The 24,461-nt window shown below is 45.2% G+C and overlaps 1 pseudogene; it reads left to right on the top strand.

Moving 5' to 3' along the window:
- Positions 1-679: 679 nt before the first annotated feature.
- The window catches only part of LOC148521893 (solute carrier family 22 member 2-like), an 82,457-nt pseudogene continuing 58,675 nt past the window's right edge, over positions 680-24,461 (top strand).

Here is a 24,461-nt window from a genome sequence, read left to right as displayed (position 1 = left end):
AGTAGTGTGGCCAATATGCTGCTGAAGAGGTGTGGCCAGCCACCAGAGTGGGTGTGACCAGCCAGTAGAGGGTCAGTCCATGGAGAACATGGCTAATGCAGTAATATATTATCTAGAGAAAAAGCATACCTTGCAACCATGGCTATGAAATGATATAATTAGAATTATTTGCCTGCATGCAAATATATGTCTGGCAATGTCTCAAAACCCCATTATCATGTGTAATTTATGTATAGGATCCATAAAGTGTCAAAATGCTATCCTCAGGCTCAGTTATGTGGCGTTGTGCCTCTGTCTGTCCACACTGCTTCACCATGGACTTCAGCAGATGAAAAGGAGAAATGTAAAGGTGCCTACACACTACAAAAGGGATAAGGAGGAGAGAAGTGGGAAGAGAGGCTAAGGAAGGCGGTGGGCATAAATAAAAGTGTGAGGGACAGAGAGGAAAGTGCATGTGTACGTGTGTGCTGGCGCTCAGCTTAGGAGCTTCATCTACACCACTGGAGCAATGCATAATATAACTAATTTATAGGGCACAGACATACAAAATGTAATTACCCTACTGCACAAACAATGTGCATTTCTCAAAGTAACTAAGAAAGGCACTGCCGAGTCTTCTTCAAAGTCATTTCAAAACAAAATTCAGAGATAAACTTGTTTCTTCCTCAAGCTGTCCAGGATGGCATTCAGGGATCTCTTAGTTAAACACACAAAAGAATTGTAAGAGTTTGTTTAATGTGATAAAATGATAAAAATGATGGCTCTTACCTTATCAGAGATGTGTAAACTATCCTGCTGGAACAAGTAAAAATATATGCTATTATTTCTGATATCTGAGCCTAAGGGTCTATTCATTATCACCTAATTTCTACAAAAGCATGTGAAGATGACTATTTCAAATTAAGTTTTGGGGTCATTGATCATAGAGGTGAACTATACTCTCCCGATGTGGCCCGCTGTCCCCATACACTAGTATGGGGACCTAAATTCATTAAGCTCTGAAAATACAATATTTTCGGAGCTTGACTGCAGGAGCATTCGCCATTTTCAGATGGCGCTTCCTCTCACTCACCCGTGCCTTTTCTATGGAAAGGAGAACCGGAACCCCTGTCCCGCCTCTTCCGCCGGATGCCAAGGCTTTGTGCACCTACGTGAACTCGAGTCACACTAGCACTCCTGAGTCAGACTCAGCAGTGCTAAGTTTCACTGCTCCTTCTGGAACATTCGGGGAGACAGCTGATTTTTGGATCAACTGTCTCCACGCCAGAGCAATGATGAATTGTTCTGGCACTCACTGCGAGTAGGTACGTTAATTATGGGGGTTCATCTGGATCCTGATAATTGACATAATGCATAGACCCCTAACTATTAATATAACTGTGATTTGATTAAATTGTATAGTATAGATATTTAACCTTGTTAAATAGCTGTCATCTGTTTCTCCAGATTTGGTCGCAAGCCTTGTCTATTAATTTCTCTCTCCATCACTGCTGTTTTTGGCGTCCTCGTGGCTTTTGCTCCTACATACCATGGCTTGTTACCTTCCGCTTCGTTCAGGGGTTAGTTAGCAAAGGCAGTCGGTTGTCGGGATATATTCTAGGTAAGTTCCAGTCATCTGAAAAAAATGTTAGTGCTAAGTATTCATTCTTTTCATTATTTGTGCAAAATTTTTATTATTTTATTTTTATGTTTATATACAGATGTATCCACATACATCTATCCTCCGTGCGCTACAAGTCACATTACACATAACGCATGAGCGCTGTGTGACTCGGTAGCCATGCAGTCTTATTCTCAAAGTGATGTGAATATGACACACAAGCTTATGGTGACTAAAATGATATGCGGCATGCTATATTCTGTGTGCAACTGTAGTTATATCTGCATGCGAGATGCTACATTACTGTGTCAGCGGCTGTGTCACTGTAACGTAGCATTTTGCATGCAGATACACCCGCAGTCACACACAGAACATAGGCATGCCACATATCATTTTAGTCACCATAAGCTACTTGTACGTTCTTTCATAAAGTTGCATGAAAAGATGGTTGGGGCTAACAAGTAGCGCTGCAGTATGGCAAAACTAGAAGGGCTGTTTAATGTGCAAGGAGGCTAGATGTACAGTATGTGGACACATCTGTATATTTAATATATTCTCTTAAAAAGGATGTAAGTACATAACAGCATCAATAAACAAATTGTTAACGGAAATTAAAAATCTAGAGGTGAAAAATTTCTGCTTGTTATCCTATTACACATTGATATTTATGCTTGTAACTTTATTGTGGCATGTACGATGATGTTTATTTTTTAAACAAGATATCTGCATGTAATTTATTTAGTCACAATGCTCAGTGATTTTTTTTTATATTGAAGTAATACTTTTAAATAAGAGTTGATTATAGTTATATACATTTGTTTTTGCATCCTGGAGACCCACCCATTTTCTATTTATCAAGATTTACCCCAGATGAAGTTGTGCTAAAGGACAAAACACGTTGGGTAGAGGTGCGCGTTTGTGTCCAGGTTAGTTGGTCCACTGTTGTGAGCTCATACCCTTCTGGGTGCGACAGTAGTTGGGTGTCATCTACCAGTTTGTGGCCACAATCCAGCATCTTGTTAAACAAACTGATATAAGCATATCTAATATGAATGGCTTGTTTTATGTCAAATAAACTATTTTGAATAGTTACTTTGGGTGTATTCTTTAGTGCGAGGGTTTATTTTCAGAAGCCCTAAAGTGTTCTACAATGAACCATCTCATGGACTAAATGATATCTGGTGAATACTCCAAGAGATCTTCTTAAGGACTTGTCTTCTTTTACACTTATCAAATGAATCAATGGTTGGTAGATGTGCAGTATATCAGAAGACAAGTGTAAACACATGTTGGTATTAATACCTACCATATGCAAAGTGCTATTTATAATTGGATTATTTTAGCACCCTCTCTTTCAGAGAGAGAGAGAGAGAGAGGGAGAGAGAGAGAGCAAGTATTGCACACTCGTTTTTCTAGTCAATATAGTGGGTGCGTGGTCATATATAATTCTTAACATCATCCACAAAGGGAAAAGACCAGCACACCAATGTAGATGCAAAAAAAATTCATATATTGTGCATGTTGGCAAAAAGGCATCATTCAAAGTACACCTTCAGTCACATATTTTAAAAATACTTAGCAGACTTCATGGGTATCAGTATGGAGCCAATTTCAACAGTAAACACCATTGTGCATTGACAGCCTGATGGGCATTTAGGTGCTCAACGGCACCATCACAACACAAAAGGCAAAAGCCCGCCCTCCGTGTGACACCAATCAAAAAACCTGAAAGCCATTACAATCGGCGCTGGTCAATACATCCGACACACGTGCTTGTCTGGCTCCCGGAAGCGCCGGATATGACCAGGGAGCACTCACCGGAAGTCAAGTGCCCGTCTCTACGGCAACTGGACAGGGTCGGATGTGACACATGCGGTTCACATAGCAACTAGTTATGCGGTGCACAGTTTAAATGGCATAAAAATATGGTACAAAAATGTATATCCTTTCGTGCACTGTCCTGCTGTTCCATCTCTGGCCCGAAGTGTCCCACAGGTGGTGGAGAGGTTGGGGACATGCATCGCTGCAATTCTGCTTTGCTAAGCAGAGAGCAGCGGTGCCAGTGTAACTGAACCATTCAGTGCAGGGAGACGGCTGGAAGCAGCGCAGCTGCTGATGGAGTGCTAGGATCGCCCCCAGCATGACCTAAAACGGGAGGTGTGCCATACAGGCATGCCCTCTAATTGGCGTCATTTTAGGGGAGTGGTCTATGGACATTAGGCCACGCTCCCTTTTCGGCAGCATACGGCTAAGCCACACGCTTGGAGGCAGGGGGCACCAAACAATATTCGAACAGGGCGCCATTCCACCTGGAACCGGCCTGCAAGCAGCCATGTATCTCTCGCTCTCTCTCTCTGTATATATATTATATATATATCCCCGTTTAGTGGTCTATCTGTTCGTTCGGGCTAATCTCTTGAATCAATATGACAGATTTTGATGGGGTTTTCACTGTTCTATACAGCATTGGTCAAGGAAGGTTTAGGTATATGGACCATTCATCTGTGACAAAAGGGAGCCAAGCAGGGATGATTTTACTAAAGCAAGTCACAGAAGAAACTGCTATGCTGTATGAGTGACCGGATGAGCTGATGCAGGGGTGAGGGCCATACTCTGATTGGATCTCTGAGACAGTGAGAGCCAATCAGAGCTAGCAATGTGCCCTGTTGCTTAGCAGCAGCATAGAAAAGGGAGGGAGTCAGAGACTGAGCAGGGTCACATCTGAGGCAGATAGAGAGTGAGACACAACCTCCAATGAACCCATGAAGATGCCCCGATGTTGACACAGTAGCCAGGAAGGAGCCAGGAGAGGCATAACTATCAGAAATATTAAAATATCAAACAACCTTCGGAACACCATTGAATGATTTCCATTTGATGGTGGCAAACATTGGACCACCACTACCAAATGGTAAAAAAACTACCATTGAAACAAAACCGTTAATGATTAATAACAATCTGATTTCAATGTCTATCCCTACACTGAACTTGCAGGCAGAATCTAGCCACCCCTCCTCCACTGTGAAGTGTTCCCTCTCCAGTGTGATGTTCCCACTCAGCCAGTGAACAGGAGGCACCTCCCATGGAAGTCAGCAATGTTCTAAGATAAGGAGCTCTATTTACTACAATCCGCATATTGAATACGGATTGTAGTGTGATATTACCGAGTGCATTCGCATTGCGAATTCAGGTAATATCACAGGGATTTACTATAAATCCCTTGCAGGGACAGAGCTTGCGATAAAGCTCTGTCCCTGCGGATCCCATCCGCACTCTAGTCGCGGTATTTTTGGAAAAAATACCGCGACTAAGAGCCCACGCATGCGCCGACCGACAACCGCTACAACCCCCCCACCAACGCTAAGCCCCGCCCCCCGGTGCTAAGCCCTGCCCCCCGCGATCGCGGACCCCCACGACCCCCCCTCCCTTCATTACACTTACCTGCATCCTCCTGGCCTCCGGTGGTCTTCTCCGGGCTTCCCGATCAGGTGATCTCCCATACTGCACTGGGGCCCGATCACCTGATGACCGGGCCCCAGTGCACTGTGGGAGACCAGCTGACCGGAGAGGAGCCATCACCGGAGGCCCGATCACCGGTCCCTGGATTCAGGTAAGTAAAAAAAAAAAATTTTTAATTTTTTTTTTCTTTTTTTTACAGCAATCAGCTTGCGGTCTATTTAGACCACACAGCTGATTACTGGTACCGCCTCCAGGTGGCGTTATTATCACAGGGCTTCCCCCGGTATTTTTTTACAATTTATTTTTTGTAACTTAGGTCGGATCACATTTCCCATTACAATTATGGGAAATGCGATCTGCTTTACTAAAAATAAGTGATACTGGGGGTTGGAGTAGAATTTTACTAATTCTACTCCAATTGCCCTGTAATAAATACAGGTGAAACTAAAATAATGTGAAAAGGGTGTGAAAACACCCTTTTTCACTTTATTTTAGTAAAAATAATGTTAATAAATAGAGGCAAAGCAGCTCAACAGGAAGCCCAGATAGTACAATGTACATTGTGCAAAGAGAACATTGCTCATCACCATGTTCGGCAGTTGGGGAGGGGTGCGCATGGAGGCCGCGGAAAAATGCACAGGTGCCCCATCCTCTAGGACATGCTGCTGGTAATGCTTACGATAGCTGCAATACAAATCTCTTGTCCATGATCCTCCTGCCCTTCCCAGAACATACCAGTGGCCGAGCCACAGTCAGCTGCAGGGGGTTTGTGGTGACACTGGTAAGATACAGGGGCAGGAGTGAAAAGCAGGGGGTTGTGGTGAGATGCAGGGGACTGTTGTGACATGGCATAGGTTGTTAAGAGATACAGGGGACTGTGATGAGATGAAAGTGCTCCCATGCAAAGCCTGGGTGGGTCGTTTGTATATCTGTTGTGGCAGAGACAGCATGCCTGAGGTGTCTGTGAGTGTGCAGGGTTGTAGCTGGAGAGAAACCAGGTCAGATGTTTCTTTTGGCCAGTGTTGAGAAGCAGCTGATTGCAGACACCTGTCAACTTGTTTTAAAACTGTGTCAGGTAGTGTGAACAGAACTCCTGATGGATAAGCTGCCCAGGTGATAGGCCAGGGGGTATCTTTTGCTAGGGGTCCTGGACCTTAGGGGCTACCAAAGAACTTGTATTTGCTGTATGTGAAGACTCTGAGCCTGATACACTACTGAAAGCAACTGCATATGCTATAGCGATTACACATGCAGTTCAACTGTGATAGTATGCTAATTCATTGTGATCGCAGTGCCGTCGCTGCACTACATAAGGACGCCCACTTTACCTTACACACATCCATAATGTTTAGCAAGACTGCAAAAATATCGGTACAATCGAGTACCATTGCAGCCTCACGTACACTTGCACATGCCTTGACCTTACTCAGAAATTACTAACTTCTATGCACGCTATCAGGCCTCTACCTGCATATGGCATCACAGTGGCTAATTTATGCACGCCCCTGCAACAGCGTTCAAACGCACTATTACGCCTGCGTTCGGCCAACCACCACCCTGTTACCAACCACAAATGGCACTTCCAGTCAATCACTCTGCGATGGGTCTGCGTAATCATTGCGATCGAAGTCCCGATCGCAATGGCTAGTTCGTGCAAGCTCTCTGCGATGCAGTACGCAACAATCGCCCAATTGCGTGCATATTAGCAACTGTGTTCCTTGCTGAATCAGGCCCTCTGTGAACACTGTATTGGCTGTGAGAACTGACCTGTCCTGTTAACCCTGCAATTGCCTGTGAAACTGCCTGTAGAAAAATAAACTATCTTGTATTTTACTCCGGTCTATGTGATTCCTGTCGCACTGTATAATTTATCTATACCTATCTATCTAAATAACATACACACACACCGATTAGCAATAACATTAAAACCACCTACCTAATAATGTGTAAGTGCCGCTCTTCTCGCCAAAATAGCTCTGACTCATCCAGGCATGGACTCCACAATACCCCACCAAGATGCAGGGCTGCTGACATCTCTGCTGGGCCCCGGTACTGGGAGGGGATGTGGCCAGCAATATGTTCACGTTGGCATGCACTGCACAGGGGGCATTGGGGTACGTTGGGTGGGGGTGCGACTGCTACTCCTCGCACATAATGCAGGGAGAGAGAGGACTGTGCTGCTGCATCAGTCTCTTTCCCTAGCCCAGCACACAGCAGCGTGCAGGGGTAGGGGCTGCAGGACCCAGTCCCCCACTGGGCCCCTCCAACATCCCATGTAAAGCGTTCCAAGGCAAGACATGGGGCTCCATGGCTCGAACTTGTTTTTCCAGCACATCCCACAGATGCTTGACCTTGATTTAGATCTAGGGAATTTGGAGGCCAATTCAACACCTTGAACTTTTTATCATGTTCCTCAAACCAGGGCCATAACTAGGGTGGTGCGACCTGTGCCATGGCACAGGGCACCGCAGGGCAGGGGGAGCTGTTTGGGGCTTTCAATTTTCCTGTTTATTATAATTCTCACTTGTAGCTTCCTCTTATTTTATCCCCAGCATCTCCTGGCCTCCCCTATCTCTTCCCTGGCCCTTCTGTCTGAGGCCGCAGCCCTTTTTCAGGTGCTCTATCTTATGTTCCTATTTAAAAAAATGGGGGGCACCAATGCTCTTTGTGGCACAGGGCACAATTTTTCCTGAAAGAAAACACTGCCAACAGGGAATAACATTATGGCAGTCGAAAGCTGAATAGGCTTGAGAATAGATAAAAATCCTGAGTTTTTTGCTGATTGGCTGGCTTGACAGCCTTGTGGCTAGGCAGATTAGTTTAGGTTTTTGTCAGCTGGTATGTCGTTTGACCAATGGGTTGTTTGGAGGTGTTTTTATAAGAAACTGTATATAAGTTGGGGTTTTTCCTGAACACAGCCTCTTTTTCATTCTGGAGGATTGGATCAGTATCCTGCTGTTGGCAGCTTAATTACTTTTCTTTCACTATCTCTCTCCTGCTTTTCCCTGTCATCCCTCCATCCTGTCCCTCTGACTCATTTCTTTCCCACTTTGTTTTACCTCCTCCTCCTTTAGCATACCCCATCCCCGCAGGTATCCCCCCCCTTCTCCCTGCAGGTTGGCTGACTTTGCCTGCCCGCTCAGAGCTGCAGCGGCATGTGAGCGTGGGCAGACGACCCCTCCTCCGCCTGCCGGCACCCCCAGTGGCACTGTCTCCTATGTAGGATTTGGATCTGACGCCAATCCCTGCTAGCCCATCTGTCTCCGCTGCACCAGCAGGAGCAGTCACGGCCGCAACTCCCACTGGACACTCTGCCGGTCACCTTCGCGTGTCCTCGGCAGGTGGCCTGGACCCTGGCGGTTAGTGTGGCTGCCGGGTCTCCCTGCTTGCAGGGAGCTTATAGTGCTCCCAGCCTGTCCGTGCGGCGGGTCCCGATGGCCATTTCCAGCATGGCGGCCATCTTGTTCGGTGGCCATCTTGGATTATGCTGCTATAGGGGGAACCAGTCATTTTAGGCTTTCATTATTGCCTCCCCTTATGCTGGTGCCAGTTCCTTGATTGTCATTCTTAATTTTCCCTGGCCTTTTTTTGTAGCTCGCCCAGGTTGCCTCTTTTACGTACCCTTCCTGGGGTCAAGCTTCCTGGAGCTCTGGTGTTGCCCCCCTGTCCTTCCCTCCGTCTTCCCTCTGCTTTTGCCTCTTCTCCCCATCTTCGCTGTCTTCTTATGGTTCTCCTCTTTTTTGCCTTTCCCCACTGTGCCAGCCTTGGCCCCTGGCAGGTCATGTACTCCTGTTTCTGTCTCGGCCATTCACCTTTCTCCTTTACTAACAGGTTTGCCGGACTCAGCTGTGGTTCCTCAAGGTGATGCAGTAGCTTATATGGCTGCTGTTCCCGTGCATGTCAAGATGGCCCTGGATAGCGATCCGCGTGAAGTCACAGACGACGTGGTTCCCGGGCTGTCTGGTGGTGGTGTGTATGGATTGCTTGATTTTTCTTTCCAGCTCTCACTCATCTAGTTCCCTCTAGCGCAAGCTTACTAGGATGATTGCACAAAGGTTATCCAATAGTCAGATGCTAAGGGTCGGGGGGCGACTGCTTTATGGCCTAAGGAGCCTGAGGTGGAGGGCTGACGTTGTACATTGTGCCAATACAGCGGTCCTTAAGGGTGTTGCATAAGAGCATGCATGAGAAGATTTGCAAAGGTAAATATGTGGATTTTTTCTCGCTTAACGATAAAATGCGAAAGGGTTTGGTGCAAGCTCGGTAAACCAGGTGGTGTAGGGGAGGAAGCATATTGCAGCTATAATTTAAGGTTTAAGGCATGCTTGTTTTTGCGGCTGGCTATCTTTAGACACATTCTAAGGAACATGTGAATGTGATTAAGTACATATATTTGGGTCATGATATGTTCACCCGGTCCAATGGGCTTGCATGGATGAAGTATGATTTGCAGTTTAGGCTCCGACAGGATGGCAAACTGATTATGCAGTGCATGATGTCAAAGTGTGGCTTGTGGTTTCACGTGGCTCTGGGTGTGGGGATAGTCACCTGGCGGAGACTGTGCCAATGGCGCTAGTTAGGCTAGGTCACCCATTTGTTTAAGCTGAGCTGTACAGGTGGTTGGACTGTTACCCTGAAAGTGTGGATGCTCTTTTTTCTTTCGTAAGGCTTTCTGGTTGGTTTTGGTTTACCTATTGCCGGGCCGCTTAATGTTAGGACGCCACGCAATTTACGTTCCTCCGGTGGGTTCCTGGGGGTGTTGCAGGCTGCTCTGAATGCTGAGATTGGATGGGTAGGTTGTAGGGCCCTTTCCCTTGCCCCCTCAGCAGGATCGGTGTATTTCTTCTTTGAAGGTGTTTCACTATGAAGGCCTGGGGAGGTATCGCCTTATTCAGTATTTATCTTAGCCCGACGGTAGTTCTGTTAATGACGCCATACCAGAGCCGGCCTGCAGGGTGGTTTATCATTCGTTTGTTTAGGCCTTGTGGCTGATTCGTAGTTTTGGTTCAGGCACTTTGTTGGCTTGACTGGATATTGTATCGGTATTCCGGTTGCTGCCTTTACATCCGGATGTCATACACTATATGGGTTCGTTTGGGACGTGGTTTCTTTGTTTCTTTGTTGATGGGCTGTGTGGTCTCCTGCACCTATTTTAAGAAATTCAGTTCCTTTTACACTTGTGCATTTTTGCTGGCACTTGCCATGCCCATGTTGCACATTATTTATACAACTTTCTCTTTATAGGGCCCGGGGGGAGCGATGTCTGTGCTGACCTCCTCTTTTTCGCCCAAGCTTTGTTTCAGATTTAGGGTGTTCTTGTAGCGCATAATAAGACAGAGAGTTTCTATTCATGCTTGTCTTAGCTGGGCATTAGATAGACGCGGTTGCTGGTTGCTGTCATTTGCCACAGGAAAGATGGTCAATTTGTTGGATCCATTTGCCGGTGGATTGTCGGCTTATAGGGTTAAGCTGTGCACTGTGCAGTCGTTATCTAGGTTGTCATTTTATCCTTCTGGGGCGGGTTGTTGGTATGCAGTTGGTTACAGCTACGTCCGGTGTGAGCAAGCCCCATCACCATGTGCGGTTGTCTTCTGAGATTAAGGGTGACCTCCGCATTTGGGAGCTCTTTCAGACCTGCTCGTTAGATGTGTTCGCTCGCTCCCAGCAAGGCAAGCGATCGCACGGCAAGGCATTAGCACACCCACTATGTCTTGCCGTGCGATCACTTTGTGTATGCAGACGCCCACCAGACATTCATAAGATGCCCAGTTACGCACGTCATCTCCTGGAAGTGCTTGAAACCATTGGTACATCGAGCACCATCGGATGCGACCGCAGCGCTTGAGGTTGACTCTGCCCTGCCGCAAGCACTTCGATCACTTCAGTGTGAAATACAACCAGATTACGTGTACTATGACGCTGCCTGTTAATTATGCATGCCTCTGAAACGGAGTTAATATGATCAGACACACCTGCGTTCGCACCTCCACTCCCCCGTTTCTAGTGGCCTGCCCCTGTTACCACCCATAAACGGCTTGAGCTGTCACTCATTCAGCTGGCCTGTCTATGCTGGGCGAGCGAACGCTTCCCGATCTTTCGCAGTTGTTTGCGCATGCGCATTGTGATGCATAAGCATGCGCACAATGTGAACAATCGCCAGCTACGTGCGAACACTTCTTAGGGTCCGGGTCTGAATCAGCTCCTTGGTTCAGGTTCCGTAATTCAATTTAATGGTGAGCGCATTCGTCCTTCAGCCCCAGCTACATTACAACTTTTACCAAGGCAGCTGGCCTGTTAGACTAGGGGACCTTTTTGATGGGGACTGATGTGCGGCATCCTGGCCGCTGAAATGACATGTGGAAGGATTTATTGGCACTTTGTTGTTGTTGGAATTGTTTCCGAATGTCATTGCGGTTGACCTATGGAGTGGTCGTTTAAGTAATCGACAGGTGGTTTTTCTAGTGCGACACTCTGGTCTCGCTTTTATTTTGCCAGTTTTCAGATGCTGGCTCCAGCGGCTTCTGCAGTGAGGTTACCTTGCCATTTGTTTGTATGGCAGTTTATCAGGCTGGCATGGAGGGCTTTTGCGCCAGCAACTCTGCAGACTTATTTAGTGGCCTGGCAGGACTGGTAGACCTTCTGTGCGCAGGGTTCTCAGGAGGTTAGGTCTTCAAGGGACATGCTTTTGTCATTTATAGGATATTACCAGCGTGGTCACTTTAAGGCTTCTGTGGTCGCAGCGCTGACGGGAATCTCTTTCTTTTGTAAGTTGAAGGATCTTTACGACCCTTCATAATCTTTCCTGCTATCTGAGGCCCTTAAGGGTTGTCGTAGGGTTTTCCTGTTGCTGCGGGACCCTTTGACTTTCAGCTTTCGTGGAGGTTGCCTGGGGTTATGACAAGGTGGCTTCTGTCGATTTAGGAGTTGCTCTTTACAGTTTGGCTTTTCAATTGTGATTTTGGTGGTTGTTCGGGTCAGTGCGATTGTTGTGTCCAGCAAGACTTTGCTTTCCTCGAGTTTATTGTTTAAATACACTGTATTCAGGGCTTCGGTCATTTATTTATTTATTTACTAACAGTTGTTTATATAGCACAGCATATTCCGTTGCGCTTTACAATTGGAAACATTTATAGAACAAAACAGGGTAATAACAGACAGACATTGAGGTAAGAGGCCCTGCTTGCAAGCTTACAATCTATAGGGAAATAGGCACTGATACACAAGGATAGGTGCTATAGCAATTTGGGTCCAGCCAGAATGCGGAGTTTCTTGGTGGGCTGCATGATCCAGTCAAACAGGAATATCGGCCAAATGTCAGAAGGATGAGAAAGAAAGACAATGTGTGAGGTTATGTGAGGACTGTGAAAGGGGATGTAATTAGACATGGAAGTTATGAAGGTTATGTGGGCGGTTCTGGAATCTGATAAGCTTGCCTGAAGAGGTGAGTTTTCAGGGAACGCTTGAAGGATTGGAGACTAGAGGAAAGTGTTATTGTGCGTAGTACGGCATTCCATAGAGTGGGTGCAGCCCGAAGAAAGTCATGCAACCATGAATGGGAGCAAATAATGCGTGGGGATGAGAGATGCAGATCTTGTGCTGAGCGCAGAGGTTGGGTTGGGAGATATTTTGATGGCCCCTTATGTGTAAGTAAAAGTATTTTGTATTGAATACGGTAGAAAATTGGCAACCAATGGAGGGACTGGCAGAGCGGGGCAGAAGACGATGAATGTTTGGCAAGGAAGATAAGCCTTGCAGCTGCATTCATAATGGATTGTAATGGCGATAGCCTGTTTTTGGGAAGACCAGTAAGGAGACTATTGCAATAGTCAATGCGGGAAATAATGAGTGCATGGATTTGAGTTTTTGCAGTGTCTTGTGTGAGATATAGCTGAATTTTGGATATGTTTTGCAGATGTATGTAGCATGATTTAGAGACACATTTAATGTGGGAAACAAAGGACAGTTCAGAGACAAGGATGACACCAAGGCAGCGAGCTTGTGGGGCAGGGTGGATTGTCGAGTTATCAACAGTGATTGAGAAATCAGGTTGGTAACTGTTATTGGCTGGTGAAAATATAATTAATTCTGTTTTAGAAATATTAAGTTTCAGGTGGTGAGACGACATCCAAGATGAAATGGCAGAAAGACATTCAGTGACACGGACCAAAGCAGATGGTGTATACACAAAGTGTTCGCACGCCAAGACATAGTGGGCGTGCTAATGCCTTGCCATACTATCGCCGGCCTTGCTGGGCGTGTGCTGGATTTGCATGTGCTGGGAGCGAGCGAATGCATCTAGCGAGCGGGTCTGAATGAGTTCCTTAGCTTATTAAGCTATTATTGCAATTTGGTCTGGCCAGAATGCAAAGTTTCTTGGTGGGCTGCATGATTCAGTCACACAGGAATGTCGGCCAAATGTCAGGAGTATGTGAAGAAAAAACAATATGTGAGGTTATGTGTGGACTGTGAGAGGGGATGTAATAAGACATGGAGGCTATGAAGGTTATGTGGTCAGTTCTGGAATCTGATAAACTTGTCTGAAGAGGTGAGTCATGTCGCGCAGGCTTAGGTTTTACAGGGCGGAACAATTAGTAAGGGGCAGATGGCTTACCTTACCGAGGCTATGGGATCCCTCTATTTGCCCTGTGCGACTTTTGCCTTGTACATGGGGTGTCGCCTTTCAGGCGGGGCCCAGTGGTTAGTACGTGCCATTTTAACTCCTCCCTAAATTTTCAGTGTACGGCTGTTCTTAGGTAAAGTTTAGCTGAGTTGGGTTTAGATGGTGCTTGTCATGTAACTTATTCTTTAGTATTGGGGCCGCATCTGGTGCAGCTTTTGCATGGGTGTCTGCTGCTTACATTCAAGGGATTGGCAGGTGCGAGTTTTAGTAGTGCTCCCTGCGCCAACCCGAAAACGTTGTTTACCCGCCAGTTTTTGAATAGCTAGCATTCAATAAATGGGGGTGTGAAAGGATTTTTTAATTTTTTCTCCGGGGAACCTTGATCTGGCCCACTTTATGTTCACGGGAGGTTTTTTAGTTTTTCTTTTTCACTTGGGTTACCTGTTTCCCCATTTTTGCATCCCTGCTAGTTAGTTAGTTGCTATGTTTTTTCAATTTTGTATGCTTATTGTGGCTTGGTTTTTGGTGCGGTGCCTCAAGAAAACACTGTGAGGGCACTGGCCCTCAATGTACATGGCGAGTTTGTCCTTCTCTGCGCGGGGGGACCCAGGCGTTTCTTATACGGAAGCATTTGGACTATGCCCAGGAAGGAGGCGAGTCCTTTGCAATGTTAGAGCGTCTACAGGGGGGACGTTTCAGTCGTCCCCTGAGTTGTTCGCATCTAGAGGGCTGGAACTGAGATTGCAGCGTCTCTTGGCCATCTCGGTTAGGTGATTTAATTTAATTGATAAATAAAAACTATGAATTTATAGCCAAGCTGTATTGTGTATTTATTAATTAGTTTAAGTCTAGTGTAAAGTTAAGTTGAGGTTGGTTTGGAAGGTAAATTAGCAATAAACCAATGGAGGTCTTAAGGGCTGTACTTGGTCTGCAACAATGTTTAGGTAGGTGGTTAGTGTGAAAGTAACATCCACATGAATGGCACATACTTGCCTACTTTTATTTTCTCCTCCCCGGTAGAAGCCTGGGGACGAGAAGCAGGTGGGTTTGCGACGGGGATGGGACCTGACGGGTTGCGTCATTAAGCCCCGCCCCTCCACAGGAAATTGCCGCAATTTGTGCAAATTTAAATAGGCGACGGGACTAAATGGCGCGATTCATGAAGAATCACGTTGTTAAGCCCAGCCCCTACATGTGGACCCGCGATTGCCGTGGAAATTCTCCCCTTTCTGCCCACTTCACTAGGAAGGAGAAGTGCCTACCTGTCTGGGGGTGCAGGGGGTTACCAAAAAAATCGTGAGCCTCCCGCAAATTCGGGGAGGGTAGGCATGTATGGAATGGCAGGACCTAAGGTTCCCCAGTAGAACATTGCCCAGAGCATCACACTGCGTCCGTTCGTGTTTTGGTTTTGGATCTGGATCTTTCTTCGTGTTTTGGATCTGGATTGGTTTTGCCAAAACCACCCTTCGGTGTTTTGGGTTCTGGGTTTTGTGTTTTGGATCTGTATTTTTTTTTAAAAAGCATAAAAACAGCTAAAATCACAGAATGTGTTGATTTTTCTGCTCCTATGCTATTATTAACCTCAAAAACCTTAATTTCTACTCATTTCCAGTCTATTCTGAACACCGCACACCTCACAATAGTGTTTTTATGTCCAAAAGGTAGCACCGAGGTAGATGGATGACTATGCTAAGCGACACGAGTGGGCGGCACAAACACGTGGCCCATCTAGGAGTGACACTGCAGTGGCAGACAGGATGGCAGTTTGAAAAACTAGGCCCCAAACAGTGCATAATGCAAAGAAAAAAAAGAGGTGCAAGATGGAATTGTCCTTGGGCCCTCCCACCGACCCTTATGTTGTATAAACAGGACATGCACACTTTAACAAACCAATCATATCAGCGCCAGGGTCTGCCACATGACTGTGGCTGAAATGATTGGTTCGTTTGGGCCCCCACAAAACAAGCTGGCAATTAATCTGGCCCTGCACAAACTGGCTCTACGGAGGCAAGATGTCGTCCTCATCCTCCTCATTCACCGATTCCTCACCCTCTTCAGTGTTGTGTACATCCTCATCCTCACAGAGTATTAATTCGTCCCCACTGGAATCCACCACCAGAGGTCCCTCTGTACGTTCTGGAGGCTGGTCTCCCTGGAAGAGTTGATAATTCATTTTTATGAACATCATCTTCTCCACATTTTGTGGAAGCAACCTCCTACGCCTTTTGCTGACAAGGTTCCCGGCTGCACTAAACACTCTTTCGGAGTGCACACTTGAGGGGGGGCGGGCAACTCAGGTAAAATAGAGCCAGTTTGTACAGGGGCCTCCAAATTGCCTCTTTTTCCTGCCAGTACATGTACGGACTGTCTGACATGCCTACTTGGATGCTGTCACCCATGTAATCCTTTAACAGATAGACGCACGCTTGTCGCTGCTGCTTTGAGGATGCAGGTGCGGCTACTGCGCATACATTTCACACACAAACACAGAAAAAAAGATTATTCTATTTTTTGTGGAGCGCACTTTGGGGGTTACTCCACCCTTTGCCAGACAGACGCACGCTTGTCGCTGCTGCTTTGAGAATGCAGGTGCGGCTACAGCCCACACAATTGACAAAGACAGAAAAAAAAGAATTTTTTTATTGTTTGTGGAGCGCACTTTGAGGGTTGGTTACACCACCCTTTAACAGACAGATGCACGCTTGTCGCTGCTGCTTTGAGGATGCAGGTGCGGCTACAGCCCACACAATTCACAAAGACAGAAAAAAAATAATTTTTTTATTGTTTGTGGAGCGCACTTTGAGGGTTACACCACCCTTTAACAGACAGACGCACGCTTGTCACTGCTGCTTTGAGGATGCAGGTGCGGCTACAGCCCACACATTTCACAAAGACAGAAAAAAAAAGAAGAATTTTTTTCTTGTTTGTGGAGCGCACTTTGAGGGTTACACCACCCTTTAACAGACAGACGCACGCTTGTCGCTGCTGCTTTGAGGATGCAGGTGGAATTTAGATGGGATTTGGAACCGGGGACACACTACCTCCATCAATTGTCTAAATCCCACTCACATGTCTAACACCAACATAGCAGTCAAGGCCTCAGTTATACGTTTTGCTTCAGGATGACTGCTGTCGTACTTCATCCTCATCGCTAGGGACTGTTGGAGGGTCAATTGTTTAGTAAAAGTAGTGGTGTTCCTACTTCCTCTCTGGGATGATGGACAACTCCCAGCAGCAGCAACAGCTCTAGGAGGAAGTGGTTCTTGATCTTTCCCTATTTTATTTTTATTGGAGAAAGTTTGGTCCTCCATTTATGTTATATTGATATATACGTGCGGCTAAGGCGCACACAAACACAGAAAATATTTTTTTATTTTTGCTGGAGAGCAGTGCACTTTGTGGGTTACACCACCCTTTAAGAAATGAGCCAGCCGGCTCTTTACTTATGGGACACAGACGCACGCTTGGCGCTGCTCCTTTGTTGATGCACAGTGCAGCCACAGTGCACACAATTCACAAACACAGAAAATATTTTTTTATTTTGTTTGGAGTGTACTTTGGGGGTTACAGCACCTTTTAACGGTCAAGCCAGCCGGCCCTTTACTTATGACACAGGCGCACGCTTGGCACTACTTTGTTGATGCACATGCGGCTACTGCGCACACAATTCACAAACACAGAAAATATTTTTTTATTTTGTTTGGAGTGTACTTTGGGGGTTACAGCACCCTTTAACGGACAAGACAGCCGGCCCTTTACTTATGGGACACAGGCCCACGCTTGGCGCTGCTCCTTTGTAGATGCACGTGCAGCCACAGTGCACACAATTCACAAACACAGAAAATATTTTTTTATTTTGTTTGGAGTGTACTTTGGGGGTTACAGCACCCTTTAACGGACAAGCCAGCCGGCCCTTTACTTATGGGACACAGGCGCACGCTTGGCGCTGCTCCTTTGTTGATGCACGTGCAGCCACAGTGCACACAATTCACAAACACAGAAAATATTTTTTTATTTTGTTTGGAGTGTACTTTGGGGGTTACAGCACCCTTTAACGGTCAAGCCAACCGGCCCTTTACTTATGACACAGGCGCACGCTTGGCACTACTTTGTTGATGCATGTGCGGCTACTGCGCACACAATAAAAATATTTATTTTTTTGCACTTGGGGGAAGCACCCTTGATGGACAGAGCACCCCCTGGACAACACTACAGCACCCCTTTAGGACTGGGACACTGCACAGGACTTTGGAGTGGACACAGCCCCTATGGACAACTGACTGCACAACACAGTCCAGCCAGCCCCTATGGACTTTGAAGGAGTGGACACAGCCCCTATGGACAACAGCAGCACAGCACAGCACAACACTACACTGCACTACACTACACAGCCCAGCCAGCCCTAACTCCCACCCTCCCTCTTCACTGTCCACAGCCGAGTGAGAAAATGGCGCCGACGCAGGTACCTTATATATGATCCAAAACCCGCGAGACCCGGAAGGCGGGATGATGACGTTTTGCCTCGATTTCAGATCCGAGTCAGGCGGGAAAAGTCGAGCCTAACTCGGATCGGCCTCAGATCGGGGGGGCTCGCGGGGGGTTCGGATTTCAGAAATCCGAACCCGCTCACTCCTAATAAATATATATATTTTTTTTTCTTCAAAAAATAATTTTAATCTGTTATTGCCACCCTGAGATAGCGCTAACAGAACAGGTAATGTGGCAGTTCAAGTAAAATTAGTCAAATAGGCTTTGGGAAGACTTCACCAGACAGTGGGCCTGATTCAGAGCCGGACGCTCTGACCAGAGCGCTCGCTCTGAATCAGAGCCCTCCTACATGAAAATGGAGCGGCCTTATATATTGTGACAAAAATAAAAGGCATGCTGTGGATGGGAGCTATGTATGTCCCAGGTTTCCTGCTTCTTTCTGGTGTTAATCAAGCTAGTGAGCAACCTTGATTTACAGACAACCTGTGAGAGGCTAATAATGGTGTGTCAGTTTTTCCAGTTAATCTCTCATTGCCGGGGGAATAAGCTGAGAGACATCATTACTACTGAAAGTGAGTGCCTGATAAACTGCTGTTTTATGAGTTGGACAGTAAGTCTTTCCACCTATAGGGTTGAAGCATTTTGTTTAGTTAATGCTGGACAGGATAGGATTTATGTTTAAGTTTTGTTTTTACTTTTGCTGCAAATAAAAATAGCTGCAGCTATTTGTACCAAGATTCATGATGGCGAATGCAAGTTTACATTGCAGCCATAAAAATAAATATGAAGGGACAGACACCCCATTTTTTTGCCCTTGCAAAGACTATTATATTTTGAAATCCTTCGTGGTGGCATTATTAGATGCTTCAGGAAGCCATATTCTGCTTCAACCCTACACCAAGAGCTAACATGAAAGCCATAGTTAAGGCTACAACTGTTCAATAGGGAAAAACTGTTGGTGTAACCTGTATACACTGGGATACTCTGTATTATGTTACTGCAGAAGTAAAATTGGAACACAGCGTGGTTCCTCTGTAGTTACTGTGGGTTTGATTGAAGATTTGATGTATGATGTGATATAGGGGCCTATTCATCAACACTAAAATAAAGTTTTTAAGGCCATTTTCCTTAATTAACGTTATTTTAGTATTCATGAAAAGACTTAACACCAGAGATATCACTGATATCTCTTGGTTAAGTCCCCCTGCGTTAATTTCCACACTCCCCATACATTAGTATGGGGATATGGAAATGATGGTATTCATCAAATTCCGAAAATTATGTATTTTCGGAATTTGATGGCGTTACTATCCGCCACTGTGAGGTGGCGTTTAGTAGGTAACACTTACCTGTGTCAGCGTGGACAGGTCCCACGTCGTCTTCCTCCAGCGCTCTGGTCCATCCTCTGGCTCCGGAGGCTGGTCTGACAAGTGTTATCCCAGCAGAACAAAATAGAGTTTAGAAAAGAAAAAAACTTTTTTTTTCTAAAACTACTGTGGTCAGCTGGGAGAACACGTGTCAGACCAGCCACCGGAGCCGGGGGCGCAGCAGCGGGTAGGTAAGTGCGGGGATGGGGGGAGGTAAGCGGAGGGGGGATTGGGGGGGAGACACAAAATAACTGCAGCTGTAGGTAGTGCTGCGCATGCGCTGGTTTTACGAATGTAACAGCGCGTGCCCAGCATGGATTCCAGCTGCAATAACTTAGTGTAGAGAGGGATAACTTTCTATTTCCTGAAAAGCTGTCGTCGCAAAAATGACAGCATTTCGGAATAGATAGTTATGGAGAGGAGGAATGATGAATTCCTCCGGTAATTAGGTAGAACTCCATGCAAGTTCTAAACCTAATTACCTCCAGAGAAAGTTTAGGTATGATGAATAGGCCCCATAGGGAGATACTTTTCCCACTGTGCTGTGGGAAAGGCTATTTGTTACAGAAGTAAATAGCCTAGACCCGTTTTATAATGTTACTGATACAGTGGCAGTGGGAGTGTTCCCTGAGTCTGAAGTCTTCCCTTTTTTTAAGCATGATTATGGAGTCAGAAAATGATGGGAACAGCAGTGGGGCGCAGAATAAGGTACCTCCTACTAGAGTAAAGAATGTTGTTGAACCAGTTGAGAGATCTTGAATTAAGAAAAGAGATCTTTGCTTCAGAACAGTAAAATACCCTACTCTTGTAAAGGTTAGAGAGAATGTAAAAGTTGTTGATGGAAACCTGGTAGAGCCTGATAGTAGGTTGACATACCGTCACATGGCAGTACGGCAAGATTTGTTGTACCAAGTGTCCAATAAAAGGGAAAATATTGTGGAACAATTAGTTGTTCCTAATGCATACAGAACAGTGTTGGACCTGGTCATGGTCCCATAACTGGACATCTAGCGGTAGAAAAAACTTTTTAAAGCGCTTTTTCTGGACATGGGCCCATAAAGATGTGTCTGACAACTATGCATCCTGCCCTGAGTATCAGGACCATGCTCTCAGCCCATCTTATAGAAGTCCGCGTGTCCCATTACATATGGATTTGGTTTGACCTTTTGAACTAGGGGTATGTCCAAACTCAAATCGAAATTGCAGTGTAAAAATAAAGCTGGCTACATGCAAAACCAGCCAATATTTACCCTGCATGCAAGATACTGTAAATAAATGTATTTGCAACCCTTGCATAGCAACGTGGTTTGTTCCAGATACAAAGTGAATTGATTTTTTGCTTTGCTCAACTCAGAGTGATCCTCAAATTGTATACGATAATAAACTTTAACACAAGTTGATGATATAATTGATTGTAGCATAATACAAAATAAATAAAATAAAGAATAGATAACTCAAGCACATATAGGAGAGGTAAAGAGATTGCCGCAGTAGTGAAGAAAACGTGCAAACCAAAATAAAGTTGTTAAAAAGAAAAATAATTAAAGAAAAGCACTGCAACAAAATAACGACGCAGAAGTGTGTATTAGAATATATAAGAAAATACCATAAATAAATATTTTAGTGAAGAACCGTGTGAATACTTTGGATATAAAACTGAATAATGTACACTAAATAGACAGTACATATAAATATATAAAGTAGGTCTTAGATGCATAAAAATGGTAAAGGGGTAGTCTACCACATATATGTGGAATAAATTAATCCACCAGAAAGTTGCTGTTAATATTGGGGGCTCAGTCACTGGTTAGAAATGTCACTAAACAGTTATAGATGATGCGATCATGCGCAGATATTATTACTGGTGTCAATAAGTCCATTGAAGGGATCTAGAGTTGCCAGAGCGGGGTATGGAATAACCTGCAGCCTGTGCAGTCCCTTGCTGTGCAAATATCCCTCGGCTTGTTGGAATCAACTGAAGTCGACTTGGAGTTCTCAGGTCTGCAAAGTAGTAGGATGCTTTTTCCAGTGATTGGAGTTGTAAGAATATGTCCAGTGGTATCAGTGCTGTTGTGTGTAGTGTAACGCGTTTCCCTGTCTCCAGACTGCTTCCTCGGTGGCTCATGTGCAGAATGGGTCTTGCACATGGGTAGTTGCCCCCGCCATTGGAGATGTATGCTAAGGTGCACACCATTGAGTTTGTGTACATCTTTGAAGCAGGCCCAGAGTTTCTTTAATTAAGATTATAGGAGAACAAATAATTGTAAGAACAGTTCTCCAGAACAATTGACTGTGTATATTTTCAAAATTTCAAAGGCCTTATTTTAAGATTCATTGAAATATATTACATATATTGAACTTTTTATGCATTGTAATCTGTTGAATGTGCTATAGTCCTTCTAAAAATATTTAATTTTCTAAATATTCTCTACTGCTCTACAAGTTCATTATACCCATTTTATACCAAAGTCTCGGGTCTGACCCGGGATTTGGAACAAGTTTCCAACCTGGATCAGACCTGGAACAGACCCCTTTTACACCACGGCACTGTTCACACCGCAGCCGGGTCTGCAGTGACCTGGCCCTTCTGGCGTTGCAGTGGATGCTTGGAGATGATGTCGGCCAATCGGGCAGCATGCGGTACGATTCGGGTCATCGTGACCCGGATCGCGACATTTACACTGCAGGGAGACATGGGAACGAGCCATGGCCAACCCTGCTAGCTCCCCTGAGTTCGATCCCCCGGGTCCCTGGTGGATCCGTTTACACTGAGAAAAATCCCGGGTTGAAGCACGTTAACGGTATTAGTAAGAAATAGAAATAACTCCATCAAATGATGTGATTAAAACTGTGATAAACCAATAGAATATATAATGCAAAAATGCAAGTATAACAAAGTATTTCATTTTCCTTTTATATTTATTTACTAATTTTATTAACGTTTAGTGCCATAACAAACCACTGATGATCCCAAGGAAGAGCCAAAGCTCTAGTTACATAGCTCCCATCAGTTCCTTTTGAGGACTCATACTTACATGTCCCTCACTCCTTCTACTGTACCTCTTTTTAGCCTAATGCACAGATCAGTATGTATGTGTTGACATAATCCTAATGCAGCACGTCAACACTGAGGGCCTGATTCAGCAAGGATCACAATTGCAAAGCTGCATGCAGGCAGCTTGCAATTCCGTCCTTGCTAATATGTAAATGCAGCAGGAGGTGTATGACACCTAATGCTGCATTTGCGATACCAGCACTGCGACCAAGGTCACAGGCTGGGATCACCATCGCGACCATCGGTGGCCAGCTAAGTAAGCCTCAGCTTACTCAGGCTGGCTGGCTTGCGAGGCCAGGACACTGCTTTGGTCGATGCAGTACCTGGCCTTGCCACTTGTTTGCAATGCTGAATCAGCACCTGAGTACGCTAACCTCTATCCATAAACTCTAACCCTCCCCCGCCTAAGCCTCTCTCTGCAGCCTAACTCTCCCCCGCCTAAGCATCCCCTGCAGACTAACCCTCTCCCACCTAACCCTCCACTCGCAGACTAACCCTAAAGCAGGTATTCTGCAGAATGTATGCATTTCACAAGTTGACATTGCGAACTTGTCAACATTCTACAGATGTCGGCATTTTCCATGTTGACATTTGAACAATGTAGACATCATAATTGTTGACATTATGGCTCTCAACATTTTGTAGTTCTACATGGTGACTGTATAGTACATGTACAATTAAACTGAAATGTTTACATTTGAAGCATGGGTAAGTATACTATTCCATTTACTGTGACTTGTGGTGGTTTTCACATCTCCATCAATAACATATTGGATATTTTATAGTGAGGTCTCTCCTTAACTGAAAGTCTAATATTAGGCTACTTGACAAATCCTGGACAATTTTATTCAAGAAGAAAGAAAGCATCCTATACAGTGCACTGAACCAACTAATTCTAAAACTTATACTTTTATTGGTATGTGGTACTACATACCAATAAAAGTATAAGTTTTAGAATTAGTTGGTTCAGAGTGCACCGTATAGGATGCTTTCTTTCTTCTTGAATAAAATTGTCCATGGTTTATAGCATCATGGTAGCACTATCATTAAAAAAAATTTTGGAAAAGAAATATATAGAAATTTAGAGTTGAGGTAATTGAATACCTATCTATAAAAAAGATTAATGGAATTTATGAGGTTTGAACCTAAGGTAATATAATATAGTACATACCTAGTCCTTTGGACACTGGTGCGGGATTTGTTCACAACAAGTTTCTACTTGACAAATCCTGTCTATGACATATTTGACCATAATTCCAAAAATATTAGAAACACAGTGAGAAGGTTGCACCCATCCACACACAAAAATATATATAAAAGTATATGTACGTAAATAGGGCCTGATTCAGCTTGGATCTCAGGTCTGCATTCACACGCAACCGGTCGATATTTGCGGTCTGTGCATGTGTATGCACCGCTGTGCACGAACCACCCGCTGCAAACGCAGTGACTACGCAGACCCATCGCCGAGAGATTGACATGAAGTGCCATTTGTCGGTTGTGATGGGGGATGGGGTGGTCGGGGAAACACAGCTGTGCCTGTGCGTTTGAACGCAGCTACAGGGGTATGCATAATTAAGCCCCAGCGACGGCATTTGTAGCCAGAGCTCTGCATGGCGACAGGAAGCTTCGCAGGTTGTGAGACATGCCAAGCTCAACCACAACTCTGTATATGGGTCCAATGTTTCTCGATGTTTTCGCTGACTAGCACATTAATGTAATGGGAAGTGGGCGACTTTATAAGCTGGTGGGTGTCTTGGCATAGTGCTGTGATTGCTGTGCGATCACATTCATTTGCATATGTTCGCAACGTGCAGGTGCATGCGAACGCAGTCCTGCGATCCAAGATGAATCAGGCCAATAGTCCACAAA

The sequence above is a fragment of the Taudactylus pleione genome, unplaced genomic scaffold, assembly GCF_031769625.1.
Source record: "Taudactylus pleione unplaced genomic scaffold, aTauple2 ptg000154l, whole genome shotgun sequence".
NCBI lineage: Eukaryota > Metazoa > Chordata > Amphibia > Anura > Myobatrachidae > Taudactylus > Taudactylus pleione.
The sequence above is the reverse complement of the archived record's forward strand: the minus strand, read 5'-3'. Positions and strand labels throughout refer to the sequence as shown.